Source organism: Pan paniscus, chromosome 10 (genome assembly GCF_029289425.2).
Source record: "Pan paniscus chromosome 10, NHGRI_mPanPan1-v2.0_pri, whole genome shotgun sequence".
NCBI classification, from domain to species: Eukaryota; Metazoa; Chordata; class Mammalia; order Primates; family Hominidae; genus Pan; species Pan paniscus.
In genome coordinates, this window is record NC_073259.2 from 86909943 (window position 1) to 86922080 (window position 12138).

The 12138-nt window shown below is 36.6% G+C and overlaps 1 protein-coding gene across 14 annotated transcripts in view; it reads left to right on the plus strand.

Annotated features, from left to right (window-relative positions):
• The first annotated feature begins 3082 nt into the window (after window positions 1–3082).
• Window positions 3083–12138, plus strand: part of SYT1 (synaptotagmin 1) — a 588627-nt gene continuing 579571 nt past the window's right edge. For 11 of the 14 annotated variants that reach the window (XM_063593557.1, XM_055095933.1, XM_055095935.1 and 8 more), the window contains exon 1: window positions 3083–3223. The gene's annotated coding sequence lies outside the window, so the exon portion shown is untranslated. The remainder of the gene's footprint in view (window positions 3224–12138) is intronic. The other 3 variants (XM_014347241.3, XM_063593559.1, XM_057299494.1) reach the window with 2 other exon arrangements.

Sequence of the window (12138 nt, forward strand, 5' to 3'; positions counted from 1 at the left end):
ACAGATTTTGTAAAAGTTCTGAAAATAATATTTTTAACATACCATACAATCAGGGGATAAGTTAATTCTCAACAGCAAAAGTACTCTAGATGTAAAAGTACTTAAGAAATGGAATGATAAGAGTGACAAAGAGCTCTCTCTTTGTCTCTACAGAACAATTGACCCGATCTTCCTTTTAATAAAAATGAGTCTGCTTCAATAGGCAAAGAGATGATACACACTTGCGGCAAAGTATAATGTGTCAGCCCAGTAGATCCAGGAGGACGTCTTCAACACATTCCCAAGAGCTTGGAGAGAATTTAGGAATAGGAGGGAGAGTTAAAATCTTAGTATAGCTACAGTCACCATATAAATAGAGTCTTCTTATTATTTATGTACAGAAAATGTTATTAATTCTAAAGTTAAGCACAATATACATGTAAAGCCCACTTCTTATTTTAACCTGCAGTCTCCCTCAAGGAACATTGGGATACAAACTTCTGATACCATTCATGTTGCCAAGGATTCTGGCCACTGAAATAGAAAGATTGCTAGGTAAGATGTGAAGTAAACAGGAAAAGAAATTGACTAAAATATTAATGACAAAATCAGTGTCTGGAGCAAAAATTTTAAAATCTGTATTTGTATTCTATTGACTAATTTCTTCTAAAATAAGCATACTTTTTTTCTACATGCAGCTATTGGTAAATAGGATAAATGTGCCAGTTTTAATCACTGGAATCTAGAAAGTATGCTAGGCATATATTTAGAATAAAGATCTATATTAAGTGGATATTATAATAATCCTCTCATCCAAAGATATTTATTGGACAACAAAATTAGAGGGTTACTTAATTCTTCTTCGTCTTCTCTTCCTCCTTCTTCTCCTTTTCCTCCACCTCACCCTCCTCCTTCTCCTCCCCTTCCTCCTCCTCCAACTTCTTCTACTTTTTATCCTGTCGTTTTTCTTCCTTCTCTCTCTTCTCCTCCTCCTCTCCTTCACTAAATAACTGAAAAAAAATTTAGACCAAATTCTTTTATCTTATTTCTCCAACTATGAAATGATTTTAAAATAAGGTTTGGAGACTATTTTGGAAAATGGAAAGTGAATATTTACATGAAGTCACAAGTCTGGGGTGCATTATTTTCACACTTCTACCTCTAATGTTAAACTTCCTATTATTCAAGCATAGCCCAAACACAAGTGTTTGTCACTTAGAAGGATATATTTATATCACGTTGCCTTCTTTTCCCGTATACTTAGAATAAGGATCTTAATCTTAAACATTACATAAGTAGAAGAGATTTAATTAAAAACTTGAAGAAATGTGTTACTGTTAATTGAATTCTTGCTACATTTACCTTTGCACACCAATGTTAATAAAACTCCAGTTCAAAGTGGATGGGTTTGGGGAATTGAGATAGCTATTTATTTCCCTACCTGAGATGCCAAGATAATCTTCTCAGTAAAATAAAAAACCCAATTAGGAGAGTTCTCATTTGTAGCTATTGATCAAGTTTACACAAAATGCTAGGATTTCTAAATAAAACAAATAAGAGGTTCAAAGGCCTTTAAACGAGGTTGAGGGAGTGAGAAAGGGAAATAGTTCTCTCCGTTTTGAAAGCCTTTCACCTGTGGAGCAGATAATGGACGGGACCCTCTCCCAGCTGGGCTCCTCTCCCGCCCCTAGCCTGGCGCGCGGTCCCTTCCCCCACCCGCTGAGCCTTCCTGTTCGGTATTTCGGTATTACCAAGCTATAAATTGCCTGAGAGCTTAGAGACAATCAGGTCACCACCGCCCTCACAAGGGAAAAGCTTCTTACTTCCGAGCAGAACGGTTCAGCTGGGAAGAGAGGAAGCAGGGAGAGAATCTATGATTTAGTCGTCACTGCTCTGGCAAGGGGTCGAGAGAGATGGGGGAGGGAGGTGGCAAAAAAATAAAAATGAAAAAATAAAAATAAAAAGCATCCCCAACAATGTTGCACTTGACCCAAGTGTACAAACTTATTGGTCGCTGCAATGGAAACTCCCAGTGCACTCTCCACGGCCTGGCAGCCGCCGCTGATGGGTGGAGTCGCGCTCCCGGCCCCACCTATGGGACGGAGCTGCTTCTCCTGCATCTCGGCTCCACCGCACCCTTCGCGGGAAGTCCCCAGGCTTCCAGCAAAGCTCAGCTTATCCCGCCCCCGCTTCCAACCCGGAACCCCAGAAGAACAGCATGATGAGCCTCCGGCAGCCAGGCGGGCCACCTCCCCGCGGCTCAGTTTGAGGACACTTGTGCGGAACCCTTTCACGTCCCCACCCTACCCAGCTTTCACAACTCCGCCGGGTTAAATGGCCAAAGACAAACTTCTGCCTCTCCTGTCCCCGGTCCCAGCTTTTGAAAAACCCACAGCTGGCGAACCCACACACATCGAAACTCCTAGGTCGCTGTTGCAGTCTGGGCATGCTCAGTATCAGGGTAGGTTTTGATTGAGAGTAAAAAAAAAAAAAAAAAAAAAAAAAAAGCTTTGTATTATGCTCTCTTTCTCCTGTGCATACTGCTTGCTGAACAGCTTGTGGGGCATTCCTGAGTCTACCTAGAGGTTTTATCAGACGCCCTTGATTGTGTCTCCTTGGGATCTGTTCCCCTCTTACTTCACCCCCTCCCCCAACCCGCCTCCACCCCGCTTCCCAGGTCCCTGTCCGCTGTGGGGATGGAGAGACACTAACAGAACTGGGATGGGCTATGTTGGCTGAGCGGATCCACCTATTATTAGTGCGCGGGGATTGGCTCCTTGGCGCAGCGTACCCGAGGTGGAGCCAATCAGGATGCTGGGGCTGGGAGATGATGGGCGGCCGCCTCCTCACTGGAGGGATTCCTGGAGAAGCTGCAGTGTGGGGATGCTCTAGACCGAGTACTGCCCCCAGTGTCTTTCCACCTCCTCCTGCAGCAGCGGCAGCGGCAGCAGCAGTTAGCAGCGGCAACTTGAGGCTGCACCCCGGGCAAGTCCCCAGGGTGGTGCTCAGCCGAGAGGGGGGCTTGGCGCCCCGAAGGGGTGTGTGTAGGGTGGGGGCGACCAGCTGGGACCAGCTGGTGGCCCTGGAAAACCTCCCACACACCCACACCCACACACCCCTTTTGTGTTGCAGGCTGCCCCTCCAAGAGCGGAGGCAGCGAGAGTACGCGTGTGCCTCGCGCCGGTCCACGCGGGGAGAGCACTGGGGACCGAGACCCGGCACCACCTCCCGGTCCGCCCTCCAGGTAAGGAAGCGGGACTGGCGGCGCGGCCACCTCGGCGGTGCCTATCTGCTCGAATCCATCCCAAAGATTTTCTTCTCGATACACTTAGGTTTTAGTGGTGGGAGTCTGAGACCTAGGGAGGGATCCCCGGGTGGCCTATTGTGAGAAATATGAGACTACATGTGCATCTCCTGGAAAAGCACTTTGCACAGCGCCCGTGATTTAGAGCCTGGAGTTGATGTTGGGCATCCCCCATCTTCTTGCTTCCTCTTTCCTTCTCTTGTTCTCTCTCCTCCGTCCCCCACCCCCAATCTCAATCTTTTCTCTCTTTCTCTCCCACACCTCCCCTCTCGCCCTCCTCCCACCCTAAGCACGCACAGCGTTTCTTTCTCCTGGAGAGGATTGCCTTTCTTAGAGGAAAGAGGGGGAGTGAAGAAAGGAGAAAGATTTCTTTCTGTTGGGGAGAGGGATATTGGGGGGGGACGTAAACAAGATAGAATACAAGCTCTGCGAAAATCAGAGCACATAAAGCAATTAAACTGAATAAGGGGAGTAGACAACCAGTCCAGCTTGGGCTGTCAGAGAGAGGAAGCGTCAAGTTTGACTTGATTTCCTCCTTGCAAGAGTCTATGTCTCTCACTTGATTCGTTCAAATGGAACAAAAATAAACCGACAATCCAACCCACTTTCAACTGCTTAATTGCTTTTGCTTTTGAGTGCCAACCATCTGACTTTTCCTGTTTCCATCTGTCCTGTGGGGCTAACAATTTGGTATTGCACATCAGTGTTAATATCTGAACTTTGAAAGGTTTCTTGAGTAACAAAAAAAAAAAAACAATTAAAATAGATTATTACTTTCCTGAGGTTTCTTGGTATGGCCTGTTGTTGGGGGATCAAAAAATGTAAAGTTTCAAAACATTTGCAAGGGACAACAATTTTATAGGAAGGCTTGGATTTCTACTTTGAGAAAGCTAATCTTCTAGTTAGCTTTGTGTACATGTTGATATTCACTTTCTCCAGTATTAACCCTTTCGTGAAATAAAGCAACTGTTTAACTTTTGTATGGAAGCTACATTTGTGTAGAATTTTCACTTTATTCTACCTTTGTACTATCTATTTGCATTTTATTGTCTGGATACCAAACTTATGCCTGGCTTTATTTTCTTTTAATAGGACAATATTTAATGGATGTAAACATGATGTTTATACAATTTCAGCACTCCCTTTAGAAGGCACATGGAGGCTCAGTTGGACAAGAATCCTCCTGTACTGGAACTAAGTTTAGAAAGTAATGCTAGAAAGATACCCTAAATTTTAAAAATCCTGAAGGGGAAAACATTTTTGTAACGTCTTGTTAAAAGAAAGAAAAATATATCAAAACACCAACATGCCCCTGGCTGCCTGCATAATAGGTCAAGTAAATGGTACTTGTTGGACAGAGCCTTTACAGCAGCTTCAGCAGTCTCTAATTCCATCATTGGCATCATTGGGGATATAAGCTTTCTTTTCTTATTATTCTTCAGGGACAGCTAAGCGATAGTACTGTCAGATGGAAGGAGGTATAGAGAAATGCCTCGTTTGATGTAATAGGAAAGCATTCCAAGTGGGTCTTACCTGAACACAGAGAAATCCACAGATGTTAGTATACAAAACACTTCTTTTTATTTATCAGGGGAAATGCAGAGTCTTACTTTTTTTTGTCTAGAACTCCACTTGATATAAGAAAAGAGAATCTTCTATCTTAACTGTGTCTGACCTTCCACACTAATTTTGTATCTCAGAGAGTATTTTTTCACTACGTACGTTTAATATATAAGTTTACACACCAACTTAGAGAAGAGCTGAATTCATTTGCCATCAGTGTAATGTGTACTATTTTCCAAACCATTTTGCATTTGAGGCAATGATCTCTCCCTAAATAGAATTACCAAGTCACGAAAAACGATTTTCTTTCTAGGGCTTTGACATTTAAATGAAAAAAAAAAATAGTGTCTCTGTTGAAAGCTAACTCTGGTTTTTAGAGGTGCCACCTTTTGGTTACAAGGACAAAGGGACAATCACTTAATTACCTCACATGTATGTACAACTGAATTAACAAGTTTAGACATGAAAAGATGTACAAAAAGGAAGCCAGCTGCCTTCATGTGAGAAAATTAAGATTTTGTTTTCTCATTTCTCCACTGTCTTAGGAATATGTGAAAATTTAGGCTTGGTTTGTGACATTTATTTTCATGACTCTTTACAAATGTTAATTATAGAAATAACATCTAAAAATATGGATATGAGTAGTTTTTCAAATACTTCTAAAAAATTCAATATCTGTGTATTGGAAATCAGAACTAATTCCAATATATAGTGAGTGGATTGGGGAGAGACCTTACATGATATATTATAGGAAATTCTTACTTTGTTATCCCACAAAATAGTCTAATGTCACAATTTCATACAATCTTTGTTTTTTCTCCCTTTGACAGGATATTTTAGTAAATCTCATTAATGTTTCAGAGTAAATATGATAATTATGCCTCGAGGTATTTTTGTCAGAATTGAAGACTGCTAATATATAGGGGAAATCCTAAAATACTAATTTCACAAAAATACCACATGATTGAGAGTTGTTGCTGAGTAGTTTTGAACTTCATTTCATAATGGAGAATATTAGTTATTTCATCTGGTCAAATTATCAGATAGTTCTAATCAACAAATATGAAAATGAATAACATTGTATTTATACGATTTGCACATTAGACTGAAATTGAAACTAAAAAATAGTATTAATTATATGCTTGTATTAATTATATGCAAGATGAGCTGGAAGATTAATAAAATAAAATGTAGAATATGTTAGAAATCTGAAAGTTAATTTGAACTTCCTGTTAGCCTAATAACACCATTAACATAATATCAGTTCATCACTTTTGATGTCAGTATATTAAATTGATTTTGAGAAAATTCCCAAAACAGAGCCATCTAATCTTAAAGAACACGCACTTAATGCAGACAATTATATGAGCCTGAAATATAGTTCTTATGATTTCCAGTTTGTGCAACAGCCAAGAAGAGCTATCACTAATTCCAAATTGAAACATAATATTTATTTTCCTAATGGTAATAATTAAGTAATTTGGGGGGAACAAGAAATAAAAACAGTTTGATTATATAATGGAACAAATCTTTGTCTAATATTACCAAAAACCCATACCAAAGTTAGACTTTCTGCCATTGTATAATGTAGGTATGGGTCTTGCATGCATTCTGCTGAAAATATAATATTTTTAAAAATTAAATATCTGATGTAGTTGTGATATTTTAAAATTTTTAAATAATTTATTTATCATAAATATATCTGTACCAAAAGTTCAATACATGACGTGGCTGATTTTAGCTGAAATTTTTTCACTGAAATTGACCAAAGCCATTTAAAAAGAGACAAAGTATATGGCAATATACATAATAATTTCAGCTAGAATTTAAGGATATGTGTGTGTATATACATATGCATATATTTGTGTGTATATATATTCCGAAATTATCTAAATTTTTCAAAAAGGTTTAGAAACTCATGGACAGTAGACTATAATTTGCTGAAACTAGGGGCTATTCATGTACAAAGTACCATTTAAAGAAAGATGACGGTGTCTTGGGAATGCTTTTAAGGGTTCTTTAGTTGAAAGTCTGGGAATACTCAGAGATAATATTAATGAGAGCCTAGAGTTTTTTTCTTTTAAAATGGGGTTCCATGGCTTTGGGCAGAAATGATTTTTATATGTATCATGATTGAAAAAACTCTCAGTACAAGATGATGCACTTCTTTATACAGGTAACAAATAAGTTGAAATCATATTTTTACATGATTTAGATATGATGGCTGATAAAACTTCTGTCTTTCTAAGGCTTTTGGCAGATGTTTCTTTCAATATTTGCATTAAGGTAAACATTCTTAATTTTTTATGTAATTGAATGGCATGATTATCATTGCATTGGGTGGGAGAATGTGGGTTGATATGTTTTCATTAAATTCCTCAAGAAATGATCAACATTTTTTCAGTCTTTTTGCAAACTTGACTTAAACTTCTCCACTAAGTGTTTCCATTTCCTTAAGCAGAAATTTAACATTTCCAAAAAAAGATAACCAGCATTTTTCTTTCAGCTGGTCATTTTAAGAGTGTTCTTGAGGAGCTAGTTTTATATGGACTATAAGATAAACTGTGGTAGCTGGGTATGTGAACATCACTCCATTCATATGTACTAGCAATACAAAATAAGCTTATTTAAAATTACAGTGCAAATGTATGCTACCTATTAGAAGAGAGCATACCATCATTTACTGTCTACATCAATAAAATTTACTTTTGTTTTATTAAAAAAGGAAAAGTTTTCTTTAAAGTGGACAATAAATATATTGCTATGTTGTAGAAATGGTAGACACTAGAGATGCTATTTCTGCAATTTAAAATATAATATTAGAGATTCTATTGCAAAGAATCCTAGTTTTAAAATGGCATCTACATTACATTATTTTAAAAAAGCAATATTTAAGAGAGTTTCAAAAGAAATTAAAACCTACATTAAAGTAAAATAACACCTTTATGGTAGTCTTAGAAATGAATTTTCTAGCATGTCTTTGACACATGCAAAACAAATATTTTAAAGAATTATTTCTGTAATTGCTCTAATTTTTATATTTATTTAAGCCTTAAGTTCTGATTGCTGATTTCCATACTTTACTAATAATGCAAATGAGAGGTCAAAGTTTATCTTTTTTGGTTACTGCTATTGCGGAGATACAAAGAAAGCATACTGGTCACTCCTATAAATGTCTCACACATAGTATGTTTTATGTTTAACATTATTACTTATGCACATAAAAATGCATTTTGTTAAAGAGGAGCTCTAGAAAATCATAAAGCAGATGAAGATATAAAACATGCCTTCTATTTCTAGCTGTTTGTACAAAATGAGAGCTGGGGAATTTCCATGTAGAACGGGAATGGCCTATAAACTAGTGTAAGAATTCAGTGAAACTACTTGGTTAAGATATAATTTAAGATATTATTTCCAAGAGTTCATACAGCCCTGTTGGACAACATTTCATCACAGATACTAGCTTGCAACCATGCTACGGCAATCATAAATACTGTTAACAAGACATTTAGCTAAGTGCCTCAGTTAGAAATTAATTTCTGATTGAAATATCCACTTAATTAAATTCAGGTATGGTACTGAAACTTGGTCATATCTTACCTCAAAGAACCTATTTCTGTACTTGTGAAATATAGCTTTATTAATAATTTTAAAGTGCTTAGAGTTCCGATATTTTTTTATCAAAGGGTATTATATAAGTAAAAGTAATTGTGTCTTATTTCCTGTGATATTTTTTATCAAAGGGTATTATATAAGTAAAAGTAATTGTGTCTTATTTCCTGTGATATTGTGTCTTATTTCTCTTTTGAAATCAAAGATAAAATGCACATATGCACTCAAATGCAAACACATTTGAAGAGTTTGAAATGTAAACATTCTTATTTTGCAATTGCTTACATGAGAAGTATATAGTCTCCTGTCCTCTTCCATCATGCTCCCTGACAGCAGCCATCATTTCAGTCCCTTGAGAATAGAAAGGAAAGCAGACAAACCACCTGAAAACTCTGGTGAAAGTTCTCATGATGTGGCCTCCAGGGAACAGCCTCTTGTTTTACTTGAGGCTCATTTCCTCTGGGCCATCCTCCTTGCATGTCACTCCATGCCTACTGTGGGTAGGAAACAGGTACTTGGATTGACTGATTGCTGCTTTGAGATTCCTTGACATATTTTTTCATCAGCATGAAGGCAAAAGGACATGAATACTCAGTCAAAACATGCAGAGCTGTACTTACGTGAACACTTTTAAAATGCGATACTGAATCTTATATAATTTTAGGATAATTTATGAAAAAGCTTTTCTTTCTTGGAATTTCTTTTGTTTACTCACAAGTGATCCAAGCAAAAGATGAAGCTGTTAAACCATGAGTCAGTATAGTATTTTTTTAACTTAACACCTGAGAATAAAGCTGAAAGGATTGTTTAAAAAGTGTTTCAAATCATACTTTCAAAATCCATCTGTGTCTGGAGACCCTTAAATAAGCACATGCTTCATGGTCATTATCCCAGATAATTGACAATTTGTTTTTCTACAAAATCTCTAGATATTATGAAACATCACACACGAGCTTGCTTTTAGGATGGATTATTAATAATGTATTTTTCAGACACAATTGTATGTGAGAGTTTCTGCAAGTATAAACAATAAGATAACATTACAGCAGCAGGCAACACTCACTAAAATATCAATTTCGAATTGTCTGCTCTCTCTTTGAGAAGGAGAAAGAGCTAACTGAGTATCTTTTTCCCTCGTGATGTACTGGTCTCCACTATCCTATGCCATACAAACAGTGGACATGGTCCTTGCTTACCTCCTATGAAATACGGAAATTGCCTACCTGCTTATTTTTGAGGGGAAAAAAAAACTTATTTAGAAAGATTTTTAGACAAATGATTTATTGGCCTTTGAATCAAGGACAAGTGCTATAACAACTTATTAAGGGATAGTTGAGCTCTAGCAATCAGGTTTTGAGTTATCAAGATTATTAGGAAGAAAAGTTGACACAGTTTCTCAGGAGAAAGACAAGGAAGCAAAGCATTGAAATCTGTTTCTGACTTGGAGTGTCTGCCAGATCCTAGTTTACAAGGCTGGCTTTCTGCCTAATCCCTAGCATTTTCATCAGATTTGAAGACTGAATAAAGTGAACTATTGGGCATTAGAGCATATTTCTAGAGCACTGAGACCTCTTCTATAAATAGCATAACATCACTCTTCTATTTTAACCAATGTTCAGAATCCGAGGCCACAAGTTTTTATATTTAAATATGTATAAACCAGATCATTCTATGCCTGAAAGTACTAGGGTTTCATCTGTCTGTGTACAGGAAATTCTTCTGTTAAAAGCTTAGTTAACAATATGACATTACAAATAATGTACCTATTTTTAGTGGTTTTATTAAATTATAATGTTAAATTTAAAAAGCCAAGCATTCACCTTGAGCTACATCTGAGCCTGATAATTCAAAAAGCGACATTTCAGTACAAAGCCAACATACCCTTAAATTGACAAAACTGCCCTGCTTTTAAATTGTTTTGTAAAAAAGTACTTGATATGCAAGTTTCCAACGACTTGTTTTTTTTCTGGAGAATCTTAGATACTTTCTGAGCCACTCTTAGAAACACAGAATGAATATTAATGACAGGAGAGAGCTGACTCCTTCAGGCAAAAGTGGATGAGACAAGTTCTTTTATGCCTTTGAGAATCTGTTTCATCATTTATATATTGAACACATAGCAACAGTTTTATTTCTCTTGATTTCTGGACTTTTAGACCTGTATGCATCGAAGCATATTACAACTCACAGCCTGAATAGGAAAGATTTGTTCAGTTCTCTGGTTATAAGAATGATATAGGAATTCCTTTGTGCTCCCTTCCTTTCTGTACATTTTATTCCTTTCTCATGTCTTCCCTTCCTACTCTGCCCTTCTTCCTTCTTTTCTTCATTCTTTTGTCTTTCCTTTCTTTTTTTGTATCTTAATTAAATATTTTCCTATAGAATCACTAAATGAAGGTTTAGTACTTTTGACCCATAGTAATCTTCACCGGCTGAATTAATTTGTGTCAACAACTAAGAAATGTAATTCTTAGTTTGCATACATTTTAGGTTAGCTTCACAAAGTATATGTATAGATAAATAAAGGAGCAGCCTTTTAATTTGTTTATGTAATTGGCACACTTAAATGGAATGTGTCATGATATGAATGTTTTTAAAATTTTGCATGTAAAGGGCTTGCTGATAATTTCTAAACCATAACTTTTTGCAGAGAGACAGAATAATGTTTTAGAGTCCAAAAAACTGGCATGTACTATTTGGCATGTTTTTCTTTATTTTCTATTTTGCCATTGCAATGGTAGCAAGTTATTGTTTTCATGACAGGCGTGCAGCACTGTATTTTTATTTGTTTATTTATTTTATTGCCTTATTTGATGTTGATAATGGAGAGTTTCTCTCTCTTAAAGATGCAATGAAGGAGACTCAAGTGTTGTTACTTGCCTGCAATTACACATTTAGAAAGCCTCTTATATTTTTTGTATATTGGAACTTACTGCCTCAGCACTTAATAAAGCAGGAAAAAGCATGTTTTGTAATTCTCTTACTATGTAAGAACTAGTTTGCTTTTGCTTATCTAACATCATTATTGAGTATAAGATACATAGTCTTTATTTATCCCACTGAAAAAATAAGAAAGATTTGATATACCATTATTTCTTCGGTGACTCTAATTGCAAAATAAATTGAGTTTGTGTTTTAAAATTATTCAAGGGACATTTTTGTAATCTACAAGAAAAGTCACTAAGCTTGAGTCACTAGGCTAAGTTGGCCTTTAGTCATTGCTATATCACTGTGATGTTAGATAAGCCACCTTATTTGTTTTCTTATTTGTAAACTCCATAGTTCCAAGCCACCAAGTAGGGTGCAATGAGAAGTGATTGGAATCATAAGTGTTGTAGCTTTATCACTAACTCTCCAAACTTATCTCTTATTATTCTCCTCACTGATATTCATACACATCTTCTTGCTGTTCCTTCACATAACATTAGTGGAAGTTGTTGAATCTATTGATACTTTTTATCTTCTATTCCAAGGTAGAATGGTTAAACATTCTGCTCTAAGTGAACATATCCAAACCACAATTATTATTCAATTCAAATGTGAAGTCTATCAGTTGGCAATTCTTTGTGTTAAGAAACACATTTGGGAGCAATAGCTAATAGCCATACCATTGCAATGTGGAATAATATAAGTGTGTTTGTAGCTAATCTGATTGAAGAAAACAGGAATTTTAGTTGGGA